The sequence below is a fragment of the Acomys minous genome (assembly GCF_964271855.1).
Source record: "Acomys minous genome assembly, chromosome: 16".
NCBI lineage: Eukaryota > Metazoa > Chordata > Mammalia > Rodentia > Muridae > Acomys > Acomys minous.
Genome location: NC_140498.1, coordinates 15,223,148 through 15,243,101, shown reverse-complemented (window position 1 = coordinate 15,243,101; position 19,954 = coordinate 15,223,148). Strand labels below are relative to the sequence as shown.

General features: G+C 42.8%; 1 long non-coding RNA gene across 1 annotated transcript in view; it reads right to left on the bottom strand.

Annotated features, from left to right (window-relative positions):
* LOC311585703 overlaps positions 1 to 9,475 on the bottom strand; it is a 97,812-nt gene extending 88,337 nt beyond the window's left edge. Inside the window, exon 1 of the long non-coding RNA XR_014775306.1 lies at positions 9,350 to 9,475. This is a non-coding gene — a long non-coding RNA (uncharacterized lncRNA). The remainder of the gene's footprint in view (positions 1 to 9,349) is intronic.
* Positions 9,476 to 19,954: the final 10,479 nt, after the last annotated feature.

Below are 19,954 nucleotides of genomic sequence, written 5' to 3'. Positions count from 1 at the left end.
ACAGAGGAAGTGTGGGAAGAGTTATCATGACTCCAAGGGCTGAGATATGTGATTTTTCTGTTAGAGACCCAAGGGGAATAGTATAAATCAGACATTGCTAGTTGTATGCTGAAGTCCATGCACCATGAACTATTGTTTCTGTCCTTGTAGTCTCAGAAAAATGAGCAAAATCCTTAGATCAGTCACCTAGTGTCTGTTCAGAAACTCACCAAGAAAGGGCAGTCACCCTGGCCAGACCCCCAGAAGCAGGAACTCTAGAAAGCCCAGCCGTTGTCCTGTCCGTGTCCCCCCAAGGCTGGGAACGAGTTAAGAGCCCCAGGGCCATGATTCAGAATGTTCTATTCTATAACTGCACAAGTTGGATAATCTTAGTAAATCTTCAAAATATACTGACTGTTGAGTGTGGGGAACAGGCATAGACATAAATTTTCGATCGATTTTTCAGCAAAGAGGGCTACATTCACTGGGGAAAGGACAAGATTTTCAACAAATAGCACCATAAAAATTTGATGGCCTAATGCAAAATAACCCCAAAGCAATGAAAATACGTGCCAGCCATATCTCACACTACATATTAAAAGAACAAGAAACCTGATCCTAAGTCCAACCATTAGTAATGTTACTTCAGGGAAAATGAAAGTGACCTTGAGTTTGGAGAACATATTAGCATGAATGAAAAGAAGAAATAAATTGATAAGCCAAGCAACATCAATACCCAGATTTCACATCTGAAAAGACACCGTTGAGAAAATGCTAACGTGGGTCTCCAGTTTGGGAGAAAATACATTGCTATAAGACAACAGAAGGGGTCAGAGAGATGGCTTAGACAAAAAGCACTAGGCTCAGGACCAAAAAGATAAGAGGATTTCCTGCTCTTACAGAGGATCAGGGTTATGTTTCCAGAACCCAAGTTACATAGCTCACAACTACCTGCATCGCCAGACCCAGGGGATTCCATCCCCTCCTCTGGCTCCCTCGGGCAACTGCACTCATTCACAAATGCCCACACACAGGTACATACAGAGACACAGGCACAAACACACAGACACACACACACACACAGGATGAGAAAGGTAGAGACTAAAGCAGAGGCAGAGGGAACACATTTTTCAATATAAGACAATGGAAGCATAGAAAACCTCCCACACTCTTGACTGGCCATGTGGAAAGCACTTTTCTCTTGTCCTAAACACTCACTTGCACAGACTTCCTCTCCTATGTACTCATTCATACAATGTCAAAATCTCTTTCCCTTCAGGTCTGTTTACAGGTATTCATAATAGGGTTTTTTTTTTTCTTTTTAAGAGACGATCACACTGTGTATGCCTAGCTGGCCTAGAACTTCTTCTGTAAACCAGACTGCTCAAATTCACAGATTCATCTATTGCTGCCTCCTGAAAGATGGAATTAAATGTGTGTGCCAACACTTGTTCCATTATAGCTTTTGCTTTTATAAACCCAGATTACAAGGGAGTCACCCATTCAAGGGTACAGAAGACATAGATACACTGTGGTAACACACCACAGTTGCACCAGAGCTTTCACTCTCACCCTGGCAGTCTTTATAAAGTATTGAAGGTTGAGTCCAGAAGGATTTTTTTCATGCTGATGACTTGGCACAAAAATGAAATCAAATTTTGTTTTAAGGACTCTACAAAAATTTGTTTTTATTTATGGACGTGTGTCTGAGTACCCATGAAGACCAGAGGACCAGAGGAAAGCACTGAATCCCTTGGAGCAGGAATTACATGTGACTCTCGGGTGTCTGACACAGGATGGTGGGAACCAAACTTTGGTCCTCTGTGAGAGAAGCAAGCACTCTTACCTGCTGAACCATCTCAAAAGACCCAGGAAATGATTTTTTTTGTACCTTTAACAACATGGATAAATCTCAAATAATTGTGCCAAATAAAAGAATCCAGAAATGCCTTCTCCCAAAGAGTACATAAATTGTAATTGGAACATCAAACAAATACATATGCCATGAAAGAAAGCAAATCAGTGGCTCCCTTGAACAGGGTGAGAGAGACTGACAGATGAACCAGGGATGGAGAGGTCCTGTTCATTAGACAAGTTCCTTGTCTTGATTCAGGAAGCATAAGCTGTGTTAAGATTCCATGTATGACCCAGGTTGCACACACATGATTTATCACTGCTAAAATTTATTAACATTTCAAACAACACAGGTAAAATAAAATCTGCTTGAAGGATATATTTTGTGGCACGAATGAGTAAACAGGGTTCCATGGTTAACTCAACCATGTAACACATGTAACCACAAAGAGAAATTGGTATGATCATTTTAATATCCTCTCATCATGTAGTTTCTATTTCTCTCAACACATTATGCATTGACACTGATCTCCATTGAACTACGTCTATCTCGTGCCGCAATATTATACAGAACTTGAACTCTAGGATTCTCTTGTGTTTCAGTACTTTTCCTTTAGTGTCTGACATCTGTACTTAATTGGTATTTGCTGAAAGGATGAAAGGATGTAGCACCAAAATTAAGTGCCTGATAAAAAGAGAGAAAGGGCTTCTTACAGTTTAGCCAAGTCAGTAAGATAGTTGTAACAGTCAGTTGTTACTCAGAACATTTGCACATGACAACTTCCCCCCTCTCCGTCTTCATTTCAATCCATGTGAGAAGCTGTGAACGTCACAGAATGATTGAAAGTCACCTCCTGTTATGAACAAACCTGCAATTCAAGATGTCAGGCCATGTAGATGGTCAAATGTAGAGTCCTGTGAAGCCAAAGTCTGGTCATTGAGGCTCAAGTCTTGTGTACTAAACCTCAGATAATATTTTATTTTTACATGTGTGTATATGTCTGTGTACTGGTTTGTACATATGAATGCCATGCCCTTGGAAGCCAGAAGAGCGCACAGAATCCTCTGGAGGAGGAGTTACAGGTGGCTGTTAGACACACCTGATCTGGCTGTTGGAAATCAAACCAGGGTCCTCTGCAAGAACAGTATATGCTCTTAACTTCTGAGCCATCGCTTTAGCCCCAAGATGCTATTTAAAACCTCTTCATCATCTTATTCCTGAGCAGTGAATGCAGCATGGAAACATGCAGCTTTATTTGTCTGTTTAACTAATTCTGTTTCTCCATCCTAACCTTGGGGATTTTGGCTTAGCGTATGTAAAATTTGGCTATGTATTCTTTTCAAATTTTGGGCCACTGGTTTATCTGCCTCCGTCTACAGACTTGCATTGTCTCCGGCCATCCTCACTTCGAAGCAAACATTACCTTTTCCAAAAAAGTCCTTGAACATATTGCTACACTGCATTCAGGGTGCCCCACAATCTGACCTCACTTGGCAGAGGAGCTTCCCAGGTGAAGAATCGGATGACTGCAGTCCATGCCTGGGGCCCTGGAAAGAAGCAATGAACATGGTGCATCTAGTGCTGGTAGACAAGAAAGTATGAAGAGATGAGGAGTGTGTGTCAGGAAGCTCCTAGAGACAATTAGGCAAGATTCCTACCGTAAGCCTCTCGGCAAATAATGACAGGGATACAGTACAGCCATGTCCAAGTTAGGAACCCCTGATTGTACACTGATCCAAAAATGAAGGAATAAGTTAATGAGTAAACACAGAAGGTGGGGCCCTTCTTTACAAGAGGGTGATAATAAAGTCGGAAATTTGTAAAACTGTTATGCTAATAATTGAATTAACAACAACAATAACAAAAAAGCAAGAATGGCTAAAATGAGGGGGTGAAGAAAGTCTTACAAGGAGAACTGGACATTAACATAACCGCAGAGTATCACCCCACAAATCACTGATTAATCGTGGTGGTGAAAATAGAAATGTCCTTGGCCAGAGCTCTTGTTTATATAAAGCTTGTTTTAACTGCAAGAAAGCACCAGCCATCCTAATGCAGTGATGCTGGAACCCACTTCCCTTCTTTTATCAGGGACATCCCTTTTCATGCTAGGAAATCCACTCTTTGAAGAGTCTCCTCTTTGGGAAGCCATCCTGGCTGACTTCTTCTCCTTGGAGAGTGATCCTACACAGGCAGTGGCACACACTTCTTCCCTGTATCTCAGGTCTCACTGCCCATGTCTCCCTGGAGAGCAAGCTCTTTTTAGTGTCTCTCATGGCTGCAGCTCTTTGCACATTAAAGGCATACAATAAAGATTGATGACAAATGGGTTGGATGGATGTCATTCATTAGGAAAAAGTATTGACACCAAACATTGTATACATCTTAGTTGAGGAAAAGCCAGCAGCTCAATTACATTACTTCCCTGACTTTTTATTTAGTATGTACCATAAAAATACTTTATATTCATGCCCTATATAGATGCTAACAGAACTCTAAAAATTTGTTGCCTTCTGCCAGGCAAATAATTACTTTTTTCCTTCCTAATGTCTAATGAGAGGGATTCTAAACCAGATTGGAGTTCTGCTGGGTTAGCAGGAACTGTCTTTGTGCACAGATTAGAAGTGTGCCTTGCACAGTGAGCACTTCAGAGCTGTGGCAGAAGTGAGTTACTCTGCAGAAGAAGGGGAGGATGCAAGGGGGATAAGCAGAGGATCCTGGAAGCCGCAGGGAACTGATGGATACCCTTGAGAAAAGATGAGAGAGAGCAGGAAAGCCCTGGAGACAGAAAAGGCCCAAGGAACCAGTGGTGAGAAGACATCCTGGTTGAGCGTGAATTTCCAGGAGCCTCCTGATGAGTGAATTCAAACAAGACTCAGTCCTAAAACCGTTCCTTCATCTTGGCCACAAAACCTTTAATAAAAGGCATATATTTGATAGTGAGTGATGTTGGGGACTGAGACTGACATTGGGACAATAAAGACAGTTGCTAAACAATGGGGAAAAGAGAGGCTACAGGGGGGGGGCGGGGGGGCTGCACCTTGCTGCGTGCGTGTTCCTTGACTTCTGCAGTCAGCTAGTGGTAACAAATACGACTGAAAGGATCCTGCCTCTATAGCCAACATTCAGTTTGAAGGGTCAGGATGTATGCTACATACTAAGCGTCAATTGTGTTGAGGGCACCTAATAAGATAATGAAACACACAAGAAAAGGTCATAGTAATCCAATCAGAGATCTGCACAAATCAATGAGGGAAAGACATGCATTTCCCAAAGCTGTTTGGGAAAACTAGTCTGGTTTGTTACACAAAGTGTTACAATGAGGCGTATTGGGGTGGGTATATAGTTTGGTGTGTGTGTGTGTGTGTGTGTGTGTGTGTGTGTGTGTGTGTGTGTGTGTTGCTTAACCAGAACTCTATAGAAGATGGCTCTCCTGCTAACAACATGCTGACTAAGGAGATTCAGTTTGTTGCACTTTGGGGTTCTATCCCTCAAGGTCCTGAGGCCCAGAAACCTAAGTTAATGTACGGCAAATAATTAAATACTATGTTTTCGAAAAATATTCTGGAACCCTAAACTATTCCAGTGTTATATTTAAAAGTCCACGGAAACAAAATCTGAGATGCACCTTGATGTTTAAGAGAGTTATCTCTGAGCACTGAATTGAGAGTCAGAATTCCTAGGGACTGGCTTGGACCTGTGTGCTACCCAAAGTTTCAGACTTAAGACATTATGGAGCACATGGTTTTACACTAGGAAGACCTTCATCAAGGTCAGAGATGTCACGTATTCTGCACAAAGGCCTTAAAGGTGAAGGAAGCATCTTCTGGGCAGATGCTGTGTCCCATGCTCAGGGGAGGGAAAACACGGGCAGGCTTTACTTGGGGATAAGAGAAAGAGGTGAACACAGGAGGGAGCTAGGAGGGAAAAATAACTGTAAGGAGTTCTGAAAATTCCATAAGGGACCTACTAATTTTATTTCTTTTATTATTACATAAAAATACTTATGTAATTTTAGATAAGTCTATATGTATAGATATATAGTTTAGATGAAATTATCCTACTTGGGCTGGCACTGCTTCCCCTAAAAACAATAGACTACCTAACAAAAATCCCAATGCCAGGCATGAGAAATCCCCTTTTTAGTTATTGGCCAAGGGAGTCCCAAAGACCCCTCAAAACAATGTAGGCTACTGCTATTGATCTTCATTGCCTCCCAGAAGTTGAGGGTTGACTCTGAGGACCTGAGCTAGATCTGACCCGAGAGCCTCCTCTCTGAGGACTAGCTTTCATAGTAGAAGATGCTGTGCCAGCTGCCAGCGCAGGGGAGCAACCAAGAGTCCTACTCTGCTGTGACACCTATGGACATCTTCAGTGAACTTAAAGGTGGCTTTTATGTCTTGGTGGCAGCCAGCAGCTGTCTAGTTGGCCTGCTCAACAGGAGGGAAATAATGTCTAGGCCTGGAAATCCAGCCAAGTGCTTAGGGCTAGTGAGGTCATGGAGCTTAGAGGAGGATCTACCCCAGCCACTTTTCTAACCCAGCATAACTCCCGACTGCATTCTGCATACTTATCCTTATTCCTACAGGGAAGTGCAGCTCCCACTGCTCATCAAAGAAACATTTTTTTTCCCAGCATTTGGAGAACATTACAGAAAACCACAACTGATTAACATCCAGATAATAACTGATTGTGGGGTGCCTAGCCCCGGTGCATGCATCTACAACACAACTTCTGCACCCGAAGCTCAGGAAATGTCACAGAAAGAGGGGCAAAAAGATTCTATGAGCCAGAGGGCCAGGAAGCCTTCTGTGAGATTGTGTCTCCTAGAAACGACAGGGAAACTTTAGGCATAACATCTCAAACCATGTTCAGTAGGGGCTGGGGTGTGATGGGTGTTGGCGTTCTACCATCCAAGAGCCCGTAGTATATGCTGGTAGGTTAATATACAGCAAATGATGGAGTACCATGTTTTGAAGTGTGTTATTCGGAATACTCGGGCACCCTAAGTTATCCCAATACTAGATTCTGAAATGAACCAAAAGAAGTTCTGAGATGCAGCTGCCCAGAACTACAGGCGACTGAGGACTTCTGAGTGTGGGGGGGGGGGGGAACAATTCTTCCCAGGGATGAGGTCCGATTTGCTTAATCAGTTCCAAGTGGTCAGCCCTGAAATCGTGTACATACAAGAAACACTAAATGGCCTCTGCACATCGTACTTCTATAAGTAACAGTAACAAAGAAAAGAAAAACCGTGCGTTTCAGAAATAACAAGATGGGGGAACACGAGAAGGGTTGGAGGGAGAAAACGGCGGGGGGGGGGAGGAATCATATAATTATGTTTAAATTTTAGAAAAAATGAAGGAAAAGATATTTTTTTTGTAAAGTTCTGCAGAAATATTTTTAGGTTATCATTTAGACTCTTATCTATATTTCCACACTCCCCCACTAAGAACTCATATTTACTTGTTTGCCTCTGATAAAATTAAAAATCTCGATTGCTCCCTTCCAAAGTTCTAACCAATTAACAGCCAGGATTTCATGCAAGCAGAATCCAATTAACATATCTAATACATTCATCAACTATTAATTTAATTAGAGCTTTCTGCAAATTGCCGTCATGTACCCAAAGCTGGCTGAGTGCCTCGAATACTTCAGGGAAGTCACGTTTGCCACAGGCATGCTTTGTGTCTTTAGAGACATGAAATTACAACCAAGAGGAAACCTTCAAAACCTGCTTATCCAATCTCAAGTAATTTGAAGATATTGATCCTCTCCTAAGAGATTTAAGCCATTGGCTGGCATCTGCTCTATACATGACTGTTCTTCCCACCTTTGTTCATATATGTCATATTTCTCTAGAGACTTTTTTTCTCAGTTTAGATTCCCCCTTCTTCCCTCTCTCCTTTCCCTCCCTTCCCCCGCCTCTCTTTCTCTCTGTGTCTAGGGGTGAAGCCAGAGGTCAACATGAGGTGATTTTCTCACTGTCCACCTGTATATATTTTTTTTTGGACACATGTCCTTTGTGTTAGTCTGGCCAGCTAATGGACTTCTGAGATTGGTCTATCTCCACTGTCCTTGCAAGTCTCGGGTTGCAGATATTTGCCATCGTCCCTGGCTTTGTGTGGGCTCTGGAGATACAAAACCTGGTTTTTACACTTGTTCAATGAAAGCTTTTCCCACACAGCCATCTCCCCCACCCAAGTTCATACCCTGCTAAACCAGTCTTGGTTATATTGTCGATTATAGACGCTATGAGGTTTAAATGGCCGTGGTTATTATATGAAGGGTCCGTTCTGGTAAATAAGTGGCACCAATACAATCCCACTCTCCCATCTCCTGCTCATAGCAGACGTCATATTCTTGTGTCCAGGTGCCTCATATTCAGGATCCAAGACCACTCTGATTTTTGTTTTGCTTTCCTCATTTAAAACTATAAGGCTGACTTGGGGGGCGGGGGGGATGGAGAGTTGACTTATCAGTCAACAGTATTTGCTGTTCTTTAGTTCCCAGCACGCACATGATGGCTCACGACCACCCACAACTCGAGTTCTAGGGCATTTGGTGCCCTCTTCTAGCCTCCATGGGTACTGTGTGCATGTGGTGCATGGACATACACAGAGGCAAATGCACATCCATATAAGCTAAAAAATAAATAACATCTTAAACATTTTTAAAGAAGACTGACCTTTATCGAAACACTGCATATTCAGTCCCTCCCCTGGATGTCGCCCCTTGCTTCTCCCATTCCTCTCTTCCTCCGTACCCTTGCACTAAATCTAGACACGGTTATCACTTCACTGATAACTTGGCACGAACTTCACAAACATAGAAGCAAGAAGAAATTAGCGTATTGTCCCAGCTCCTAACTACCAGCAAGCGGCGTGCACTGTAATTAAACCCTTCCTTTCCTTCAGCTGCCAGCCCCCTCCTGCCACCCTCTCCCTCTAATTCCCATTTCCCCAGGGATGTCCTCCTCCTGAAAGCTTAAATGTGGCAATTACTTTATCCAGAGGAAGCCGGCAGCACACTCACGGCTCCAGTGGTTATACGCTGCCCTCTCCCAACTCTGCCTCAGAGCCGATGTTAATTACCACTGTCAGAAACCACAGGTACAACGACCTGGTGTGCTAAGCCCTGGGATGGTGAGATTGGCTCTCCTGAGCTCTGTGGATTCTTTTCCAAGCCTCTTGCTAAAAGAGGAGTTTGATTGACTCCAAAACAAGGGGAAACACACAGAGAGGTGATCTGATAAAAGGTTAGGGGTACACTTGGGGTGCCCAGAAGTCCAGAGAGTTTGGTTAGCCCAAGTTCCACACAAAGTGTTGGTTACTATTCCTTACATCCTCTGTGCTGAAATTCAATGAGAAGGAACACTGGATTCTCAACAAGGTGTTTAGCCCAAGGCAATCACCCGGTGAATTCTCAACAAGTTCCATCTGTTTACGACTTCAAATACAGAGAAGGGGGGCTTTCTGCTGTGGTTTGACTGAGAAATAACCATCACAGGCTTACCTTCGAATACGTGGGTCCAAAGCTGGTGCCTCTGCCCGGGAAGTTAAGGAACCTTTAGGAGACGGAGCCTTGCTGGAGGAAGTGCGTCACTAGAGGTGGGGTTTGAGGGTTTGTAGCCTGACCTCACTTCCTGTTCTTTCTCTTTGCTTCCTAATTGGTAGGTCAGTCTCACAATCCTGCAGCCTTTCCATCTCCACTGTGGCAGGCTCTGTCCCTCTGAAAACATATGCCAAAATAAACCCTGTCTTTCATAAATTTTGTCAGAGTATTTTTATCACAGCAGCAGAGAAGTAACTGATAAGTAGCATGTGTGAAAGAGCAATGCCTAAAAACACTAATGAAATCAGTGACTCCCTAGTAGTCCCGTGAGAGAGACAGTAAATGCAATGTTCTTAGGACGCAGCTCAGGGTCAGCCCAGACTTTCAAATCTTGGCTACTAGTTTTACAAGTTGTTTTTTTTTTTTAAAGCTATGTCAGAAACTATAGCTGTTCTTAAACCTGAAGCCTGCACTCAATTAGACACTGCCATGTTCCTTTCTGTTGAAATCCATGGAACATTTTACAACCAATAAAAAAAAGAAGTGAATGAATAGTATTTAAAAATGCACTGGGCCAATGAGATGGCTCAGCCAGTAAATGTGCTTGCCGATAGCCAGAGTTTAATCCCAGGGTTCCATGTGGCAGAACGAGAGAAAGCCCTTAACATGGGGAGGCTGAGGCAGGAGGCCATCAGGATCAAGTCCAGGCTAGGTTATATAAGGAGATTCCCATCTCAAAACAAACAAACAAATAACAACAAAACATCTCCTTTCTGTTAAGAAGTGGGCACAGCCAGGCTTGCAGAAGTCTGAGGGCTCAGTCACCTGGCCAAACCATGACCATGCTTTCCTTTTCAACTCTTGGCTGTACCTGGAGTCTCTCACTGTGCCATCCTCACTTTCCACATTCATATGCATCTATGTTCTGTTCTCTTGTACTTTTCCCAGTGCGTGATGAGTTCTGTTTTGTTTGAGTCTTCATAATCCTGGGTGTGATCAAGCCAGTGATGAGAAAATGGAGACTCAGAAAGGTGACGTGACAGGACCGTAGTTCCTAGTAACTTTAATTCTCAAGACATCTTTGTGTTTTAATTTTTAAGTTGCACTTTTAGTTTTGGTGTTATGTGTACATGCGTGTGGATACTATGGACATGCCATGGTGTACAGGTGGAGGTCAGAAAACGACCTTCAGGAGTCAGTTCTCTCCTTCCACCACATTGATCTCAAGGGTTGATTTCATGTCATGGGGTGAGATGGCAAGCAGCTTTACCTACTGAGCCAGCAAGTTTTATATTTTGACATTTTAATAAATTTCCTTATTAAATCTGAGAAATTATACTTATTTATATACTGTATTACTTATCTTTTTCACTTCTGTGACAAGATACCAGACAAAGCAACATAATGGAAAGACACATATTTTTTTCTCAAACATTACTTATTTATTTATTATTTTATTGTCATATATTTATTGACATAGCACTGGGTCTTATAAGAACGTTGCCATACAAATATATAATATAGTTCATGTAATTCCTTTTTTAAACAGAATTTTATTAGTGTACTTATTAGGAGGAACATGGAGTGGAACCTGGGTAAGTGACTGACGTGGAAGGTTAGAACTTAGAAATACGTATCGTGTTAACAAATGTCAATAAACATTTAGAGGCGCTATAGGCCACAAGAAAGGGACTCTGTGTTTCTATAGTCACTAATTTAGGATGGTGAATACAAAGTCCTACACCTTCTGCAATGGTTTAGATGTGAAATGACTCCCACAGGCTCATGTCTTTAGACACCTGGTCCCTAGCTGGAGGCATGGTTATGGACACTTTAGGAAGTGCGGCCAGGTTGGAGGGAATGGGTCTCTGGAGCTAGAACTTGAGCTTTATAACCCAAGCCCTCCTATCCTGTCTCTACTTTCTGCTCAGCTCTGCTTCCTGCCTAGAGTCTGCTTCCTGCTTCAGCCTCAATTCCTATCCAGTCCTTGTTTCCTGTTTCATTCTTGCTTCCTGATTTGTTTCTGTTTCCTGTTTTTGGCTCTGCTTTCTGTACCACCATGAGGTAAAAATTCAAGGTAAGCAAGATACTGGGCTAAATAGTCATAGGAAGAAGAAAGGAGGGCTAGCCATGGGGGCTACTGACTGAAGGAGTACGGTCATTGGATTGGATTGCAGCTGGACATTATGTGACTGTCTGAATACTAAAGACACAAAAGCTCTCAAAGACACCTGTGACCAACATGGCTCCCCAAGATAGCAGCGGACTGCCCATTGTTTAATTATAATGGCACCTCTCCACACCACTATCCTTGAAGGTGCCCTTTCCTTCCAGGCACTTAGAAGCCATATTACTTCTGAAAAACACCATGTAAGAACCAAAAAGGGAAGTAAATCTTACTTCTGGAGATTTCTCACTCATCTCTGGGTTTCCTGTGACCTCCCCTTTGCTCACAAATAATTTTCCCTCCGTTAAAACGTGCCTACTAAACAAGCTGTCCAATCCCAGCATGTGTCTGTTGAGAACGCCACACTTCCTGAGTGTTCTTATGCTCCTGTTTCCTGACTTTGTCTAGTCTTCTTTGGTGTTACTATTATCTTCAGGAAACTAATACCCAGATTCTTCTGTGCACCACGGGCCTTATCTCCCTGTGTTGGACAGTCTGGAACTCCTAGGGTCAAGAATTGGTTCCTAGAGGACCACACATGTTCTATTTGAACATATTGCTGCACTGGGGTTCCCTAAGGGAGATGATCTGAATTCCCAAGTACAAGGCAAGTGGTGCCTATAAGTTGTTTAATGGTCAGTTTAATGTCTGTCATCACAATCATGCCTGACCAGGATCTGACATCCTTATAAGAGAGGCACTCTTTAGCAAACTAGACATTTTTCCTTCCAGGTCCAGATGTCCTTGGGTAAGACCTTTTAACGGTGTGTGTGTGTGTGTGTGTGTGTGTGTGTGTGTGTGTGTGTGTACTCATGCAGCTACACATGGGTCCATGTGCACATGGTGACAGAGGTTGAAGATGAGTGTATTGCTCAGTCACTCCACATAATGTTTTTGAAGTAAGGTCTCTCTCATGGAGCTCACTGACTCAGCTGGGCTAGCTAGACAGGAACCCACAGGGATCCTCTTGCCCCCTTCATCTCCCTAGCACTGGAATGATAAATGCACACTATTGTCACACATGGATTTTTCATGGTAGAGCTGGGGATCCAAACTCCGGTCTTTGTGCTTTGACAGAGAACACTTTAAACGCTGAGTCATCTCCCAAATCAACAGTGTTTGGTAAGAAATCTCCATCCACTTATCTCTTGTCAGTTCTATAGAGAAGTCCACTCCTTTCCATCCTGTCATACTTCTCTTCTGACTTAAAGTAAGATGGCTCTAATTATCACTTGCTCCAGGCACTGATTCCTAGTAAAAAGGCAGCCTGGTCATTCCTGGGCATCCAGTATTACTTGACATGACTTCAACTGTCCCACATAAAAGATCTCAGTGTACTTAGGTATTCATCTTCTGTTTTAATCTCAGTATCTTCCCACCTCATCTCTTTGTAGAAAATTGGCAACAAAAGTCACAACCTTGGTTATCAGGAGCAGCTCAATGACACCAAAAAGGACGGGTCATTGTGATAACTATAGGGGAAGGCAGAATGGAGACTTGAAAATGTGGGTCTTCAATAAAAACATGGACCCTAACCACTTCTGAATAGTTACAAACATAATCGACATCAAACTGTTTTTAATACACTTGAATCAAGGGTTTTGTAGGTATTCTTGTGTTGAACGAATTGAACCATTTCCTGTGGATTGAATAGTCACTCCTGAAGTGGGGGAAGAGACTCTTGAGACTCAGGGAGCCCGTGGAACTTGCAGGGCTTTGTGAAGCTAAGAAACTTACAAGATACCCAAGCCTTTCCTCAAAGGGAGCCTTTCCAGTGGAGCTACCTGCAAGTGGGTCTATGTTAGGACTCTATATAAGATGAACAGACATTTGCTCTTAATTTCCCAGGAGAAATCATACAGCACACATACAGTCAAGGCATGACTTATATACACGAACAAGACGACCCCATCTTATCAACCCAATCTGCAGAGTCGAGCTAAAGTATTGGAGTTGTCTTCAGTTTCTTTTCATTACATATTATTTTAAAAACCATTTAGAACTTTCTATTCTTCTAAGATATTTTATATTATACTGTATTCCCTTATGCACCATCGTAGCTCAATTTTCCTGCCTGAACCATTACTGTCTCCATTGTGCACATTCAGGACACAGAGGCATTACGAGACGTTCCTCACAATGTCCCCCCACTCTTGGGTGAGGTGGGAAGAACAGAGCCCACCCTTGTTTCTGACAAATCTTTCATGTTTACATCCTCAGGACGGCTCCATCCCAGCCATACTAGCCTTGGTCCTTGGCTTGTTCATGTCCACCCCAGAGTCTGTGTTCTTTCTCCTCTACCTATAGTGCTTTGTCTTGTGCTTTCCTCCACAAATGTTCCTTATCCTTGAATTCTCAGTGTAAATATCACCTCCCTGGGGAGGACTTCTTTGAATACAGGATGTTATTCATTAATTTCCCCCAAGTTGGAAATCATATCCTGGAGGGAAGCTCCCTAAGACACAGAGTGTTCTAAAGGAAAACTTGCTGAGACTCAGGAAGTAAACAACTCAAAAGCCTTAGGAAGTACCTAAAATTGATGAGGTGCGCAAGCTATTTCCACTCCACCTTACCCCAACAGCATCCTAAGTTATAGAAGCACTAACAACTGCTGGGAAGGAGACTTGATGAGCCAACCTGCTTAAAGGAGACCCTTATGCCTGTCAAGATGCCTCAAAGTGGTGCAGAGATCTCCAGGGTTACAACTTCTCTGAGTCATCACCTATGTTGGGTTGGGCCTCCAATGATACAGCTACCTCTGAGTCATATGTTTTCTCATATGTAACCCCTCAGCAATTCTCATATAAGTAACCCCAATAAACTAATTGCTTCAACAAGTTTGACTTTGGTGGCATAATTGCTTTGATATGTTATCAACCCTCTGTATTGAGGAACCGCGACGCACAACATCCTCTTTCGTCCTGACATCCTACTCTTCCCCCTTGAGCATCGCTCAATGTCATCTTACTTCCTTTACTGCCGCCAGCAAATTCTTACTGAATTTCACTGTTTATTTTTGTTTGTTCAGCTCTGTCTCCAGGAGCATACCTCAGCAGAAAGATAAAACTGTGTAGTTTTATCCACCCATCCCACTGACTTGGTGTTGACATGCCAAGGCAAGTGTAAAACCAAGCTAAAAGTTCCCAGCATTGAGAGGTGGAACCTCACTTTCATATCTTAAATCTAGTGAAATTTGACAAATACCCAAAGTAACAGAAGTGTTGCTTTCTGACTCTTTAAGGGAAAGTTGCAAGCAGCTATACTATTCTCCAATGTTCCTAGGAGAGCTCACTCATGGAGCTCTGAGCCAACACAGAAGAAATCACACTTCTCTATACCTTTTAAGCCAGAGAGATCACCCAGTGGTCCTTTGGTAAACACCCTACTGATGTCTCTTCAGCCATCCCAGCCCAGCATCTAGAAGCATGAGCTGAAACGCAGGGAGGGGGGGGGGGAGGAGAGGGTCTGTAGCTAGGTTACAGGACAGTCCTGCCACAATCCCTGAGGAGCAGCTGGACATCAGATCCATATGGTAGAGAGGAGAGGGCCCTGATGCTTCCAACTGAGTTCCTGAATGCCCCAAACTGACAAACACTGTGAACTGACTGATCTGTGTCACTATGCTGAACAATGCTTTGTGATAAAATAATGGGCTTTGGCTTCAATCGATGCTTGAGACCATTTTTTGAAAGTGACATGCCATCCACCATGGGGAAATGTAGATGAGGAACTTGTTCTAGTCCCAGATCATCCCTAATGAACCATCTGACTGGAAGAAAACTTTTCCAACTGAGTTTCCACTTCTGCACGTACACCAGGGTTTATAGGTTAGAACAAAAGTCCCCACAACTACAGGAAGTCAGTAGCCAGAAGCAGAGGCTCTTCCTTCCTCTATTACCCGCTTGTCTCATTACTGTGACCAAATGTCAGGTAAGACACATTTTCAAGGAGGAAGGTTCCTTCTACCTCATAATTTGAGGGACACCTCCATCATAGCAGGGAAGGCATGGAAGCAGAGACAAAAGGTCAGCTGGTCATAGTCAGTCAGAAGGAAGTGAGTGATCAGGAAGTGTGGCTGGACTATAAAACCCCAGAGCACCTTCCCATTTCCATGACCTTCTTCTTCCTATGAGGCTCCACCTCCAAAAGTTTCCACAAACTTTGCAAACAGTGTTTCCAGCTGGAGACCAAGTGTTCAAATACAAGAGTCTATTAGGGACATTTTACGTTGAAACCACAACAAAGCATATGATCTACATTTGATCTTCAGACATCTGGGAATGTGGAATTCAAGAAACTGCATAGGGCCCTAGGCTCCTTGCTCTTAAGTTCATAGGAGATAATCTGTCTTTGGTCCCACAGATCTAATAGATAGAAGACCCAGTGGAGAGCCAGGAGGACAGCCAACCAAGAAAGAACTTCTATGGGTTTCTTGTTCACAGTGAATCCATTTTCATCATGTGTTTCACCCACTGAGATGCTGAAACAAATGTTTCTATAGAATTAACTGAAGAATGTACAGGATGGATCTAGGGTTCTAACAGAAACATGATAATGAGACGGATCTACCATCTTATCTGAAGGCTAGACTACCTATAGAAGCCACCACTCTGATTTCCCATCCTAAAAATTTGTAAAAATCACCCTTCCCCTGTTTTCTTCATCGGGAACTGAGAACACTTTTCAGAACAGTAGGTAAAGTGGATGCAGAAACAGGGGCCTCCTGGTTTGTCACCCAGAAGCTTATCACCATGGTAAAGTGGATGCAGAAACACGTGCCTCCTGGTTTATCACCAGAGGCTTATCACCACATCAAGACCATCCTTCATGTACCACCCAAAAGCATCAGGTTCCAAGGATGAGGAAACTGAGTGGCAGTTCTTGCCATCTTCATAATACTTTGTGAAATTATTCGCTGAGGACAGTATTTGGGGTTGCCTGATTAGGTGGCACATTAGAGAAAGATAAAAGCCCTAAGGGGGGGTGGTCCTAGAAAGGTGGTAGGCATTTTTTAGGCCCCTCTGGACATGTCAAAGGCACATTCCAACCAAAGGTACTGAGTTTGTATTTGCATAAAAGTGTCCTCTGAAGCCATCAGTTGGTAAGCCAACTGGCCATGGCTATGTCAGATGCTAGTTCTGGATCAATGTGTTTTCCTCTCCTAAGACTAAGAAAATCTTCAGACTCTTACTCAGCAGAGCATGCTAGCAACCATGCTAAAACATGAAGATATACCACAATCCCAAAATTACTTGCTATTTCTGCACCTAGACCTCCTCATCACAAGGAAGACATGGTCTTGAATATAGCTTGGCATTCTATAAACATCCTCCTCTACAAGGGAAGCTTCTCTTGGAGACACGAGTTTGGATATGTCTGGGATAATAACTATTGGGATGAAGTACTTTCAAAAATAACATAACTAGTTATCAATTCTGGGTTCTATACCTGAGTTGATAACTCTCATACCACATTCCCAGAATTCTCTCTAACAAAGATACATGTAGTAAGCTTATTAAGAAACTTTAAAGCTATTCAATCTTCTATCATTCTGAGAGAATAAAATTATAGATGAGACTACAAGCCAAAGAAAGAAAGGAAATGACCATTTATGTGAGCAGTCATTTATATGAGAAACCAAGAGCAAGGCTGGGAGAGGAAATGGCCACAAATACAAGACCTGCTAGTTCCCCCACCTCTCTCACATGGTGTGCAGACATCACCAATCTATCACAGCACCATTTCTTTTATACACATGCCAGGCCCTGCAATCTTCTACCTAGTACAATCTTAAGAAGATATGAAGGGAAGGGCTTTGTGCATAGTGTTGATAGGTATAGGTATATAAATTAACACAAGTATTATAGAAAATGGGGTTCCCTTGGAACATAAAACTAAAAACAGACTACCCTGTGACCTTAAATACTACTATGAAATATTCAGAGTGTACTCAGATGTTATTACAATTGCATGCTCCAAATTGAAATCAGAGTACTAGATGGACATCTGTCCCCAACCCCAGTTCACTACAGAACTTTTATGATAGCCAAGACATCAAATAAATTAATTCATTAATGAATAAATTTAGAAGAAACAGTTTAGACACACAATGGAATATTAATCTTCCAATAAAAAAAAAAAGATAAAAATCCTGCCATTTCCAGCAACTTGGCTGAGCCTGGAGAGCACTGTGCTAAGTAACAGGAACAAGACAGAGGAATACCTTGTGCTATTACTCATCTGTACAATCTAAAAAGGTTTATCCCATGGAACAAAGGTTACCACGAGCTAGGGAGGAAAAGAATGAGGAGATGGGTGGAGAGAAGTTGGTCCACGGGTACACATTTGTCATTCAGCAGGAGTTATGAGCACCAATGGTCTATCACATAACAGGATGATCACAGCTAACCATGTATAGTTTGTATTTTAATATAGCTGAAGGAAGATTTTGAGTAATCTTACCTTGAAGAAATAACTAGTGTTTATGAAAGTGAATATATTAATTGTGTGATCTCATCATTACACAGTGTTTGGTTGACTAGGAACACATGTTGTACCTTACAGCAGCTGTGTACAAATATTTTACATCAATTTAAAGGAAAACTCTGGCCTGCAAGATGGCTCAGCGGGTGAAAGTGCTTTCTGTCAAGCCTAAAGACCTGAGTTCAACTTCTGTTCTCAAAAGGGTGATTCTTTTGATTTATGTCAAGGAAATCAGAGGAACAAAAAGAAAGAAAGAAACCCACACAGTCACCTACATGGAGCTTGGAGAGGAAATATCCTTGCTCTGGGCTTCACAGCTTTTCAGGCGTAGGGTGGAATTTGCTCAGCTCTGACGTGATGGCCTCTGAGACAGACTGAATCTGTTTCACACAGCCTCCGCCTTCTCTTGAGTTCAGCTTTAGCTTTTTTTTTTTTTTTTAGTTTTTAGGTTTTTTTTTTGTGTGTGTGTGTGTGTTTTTTTCACTACACAGGGTTTCTCTGTGTAGCCTTGGCTGTCCTGGACTCACTTTGTAGACCAGGCTGGTCTCGAACTCATAGCAATCCACCTGCCTCTACCTCCAGAGTGAGTGCTAGGACAGCTTTAGCTTTTTAATGTGAGGTCTGTGATGTAGATTTCTGAACTATTCAAGGTGAGTCTTGCCCTTCATCCCGGACAGCTCTCCAGACACTTGCAGACACAGATCTTATCGCCATTGATTCGTCCTTTGAGCCTGAGCGCCACCGCCAGGTCTATAGATTGTAGTAGAAATAACAAGAATGACTAAGGATGGGGACACAGGGCGGAGTCCAGGCAAGGACAAGAAGACTGTCTCTTCAGCAAGGGGAGAGAGGGCTGTGTCCTCTGATCCCAGAGAAGAATCTGAATGAAACGCCTGGATGCTGCTGCTTCTGGCCCCAGTCACCTCTCCTGAAGGGGGACCATGAGTGAAATTAGCAGAGTCTAAATTTGGAGCAGATCAAACTAATTCCTTTACCATACTAAGTACCCTGCTACTGTGGGGGTATTATTGAGGCAAATTGAAGGGAGCATTTGGGAGTGGATTAGGGGCTTATATGAATAAGAACAGCTTGTGCAGGCCACAGCAGGGATCACAATTACATTGCCAATTAGTTCCCCGCTGGTGTCAGAGTGCCACCAAGCACAAGCTGAGGTCAAAGAGCAAGCTGCCTACAGACTAGAATAGTGGCATCCAATTTTCTTCATGTGGTTTCTAGATCAGATTTTCCTTCAGTAATTCAGAGGGGCACACAGTTCATCTGGTGCGGTGTGAATCACTTCAGGGCCCACTTCTGGATCTGGGACAGGAGTGGAAACAACCTCTGAGAAATTCATAAAACAATTCAACGGCCCAAATCCTCTAAATAGTTTCTCAAGCACAGTGTGGCAGAAAGAACAATGCACTAGTGGTTCTGGTCCTATTTCATATCACCCTGATGGCTTTGAAGAGGTCATCTTCCTTTGCCATCTTCAATTCTTTCTTACACAGAGCAGCAAACACTACACTATCCTAACCTATACATTACTCTAGGCATTGAGGGTCCACAGAACAGGGAAGTGGCTCATGCCCCACACCAGTTATTTGTAGGCAGCAAGTTTAGCTCCAGTCACCTGGAGGAGAATTAGACTTCCATGCATTTAACTTTGGAGGTCAAGCATCTTCTGTAGTGGCAATTGCCTTCTAACTGATGCCTAAGGCCACTGGTACTGACAACTCTCTTGAGTTTTGGTAAGCTTTGTTTTAGAAGGGTTCTAAGAACCCTTCTTTCAAATCCCTCAAACAAGAAAGGCCAAGCCTTAAGCTTCCTCATCTGCTTTCTCACTAAAAGTGAAGACTTTGCTATTTGGCACCTTGTACATCCAGCTGAAGGTGTGGCTGATGGAGGAGTGTGCCTAC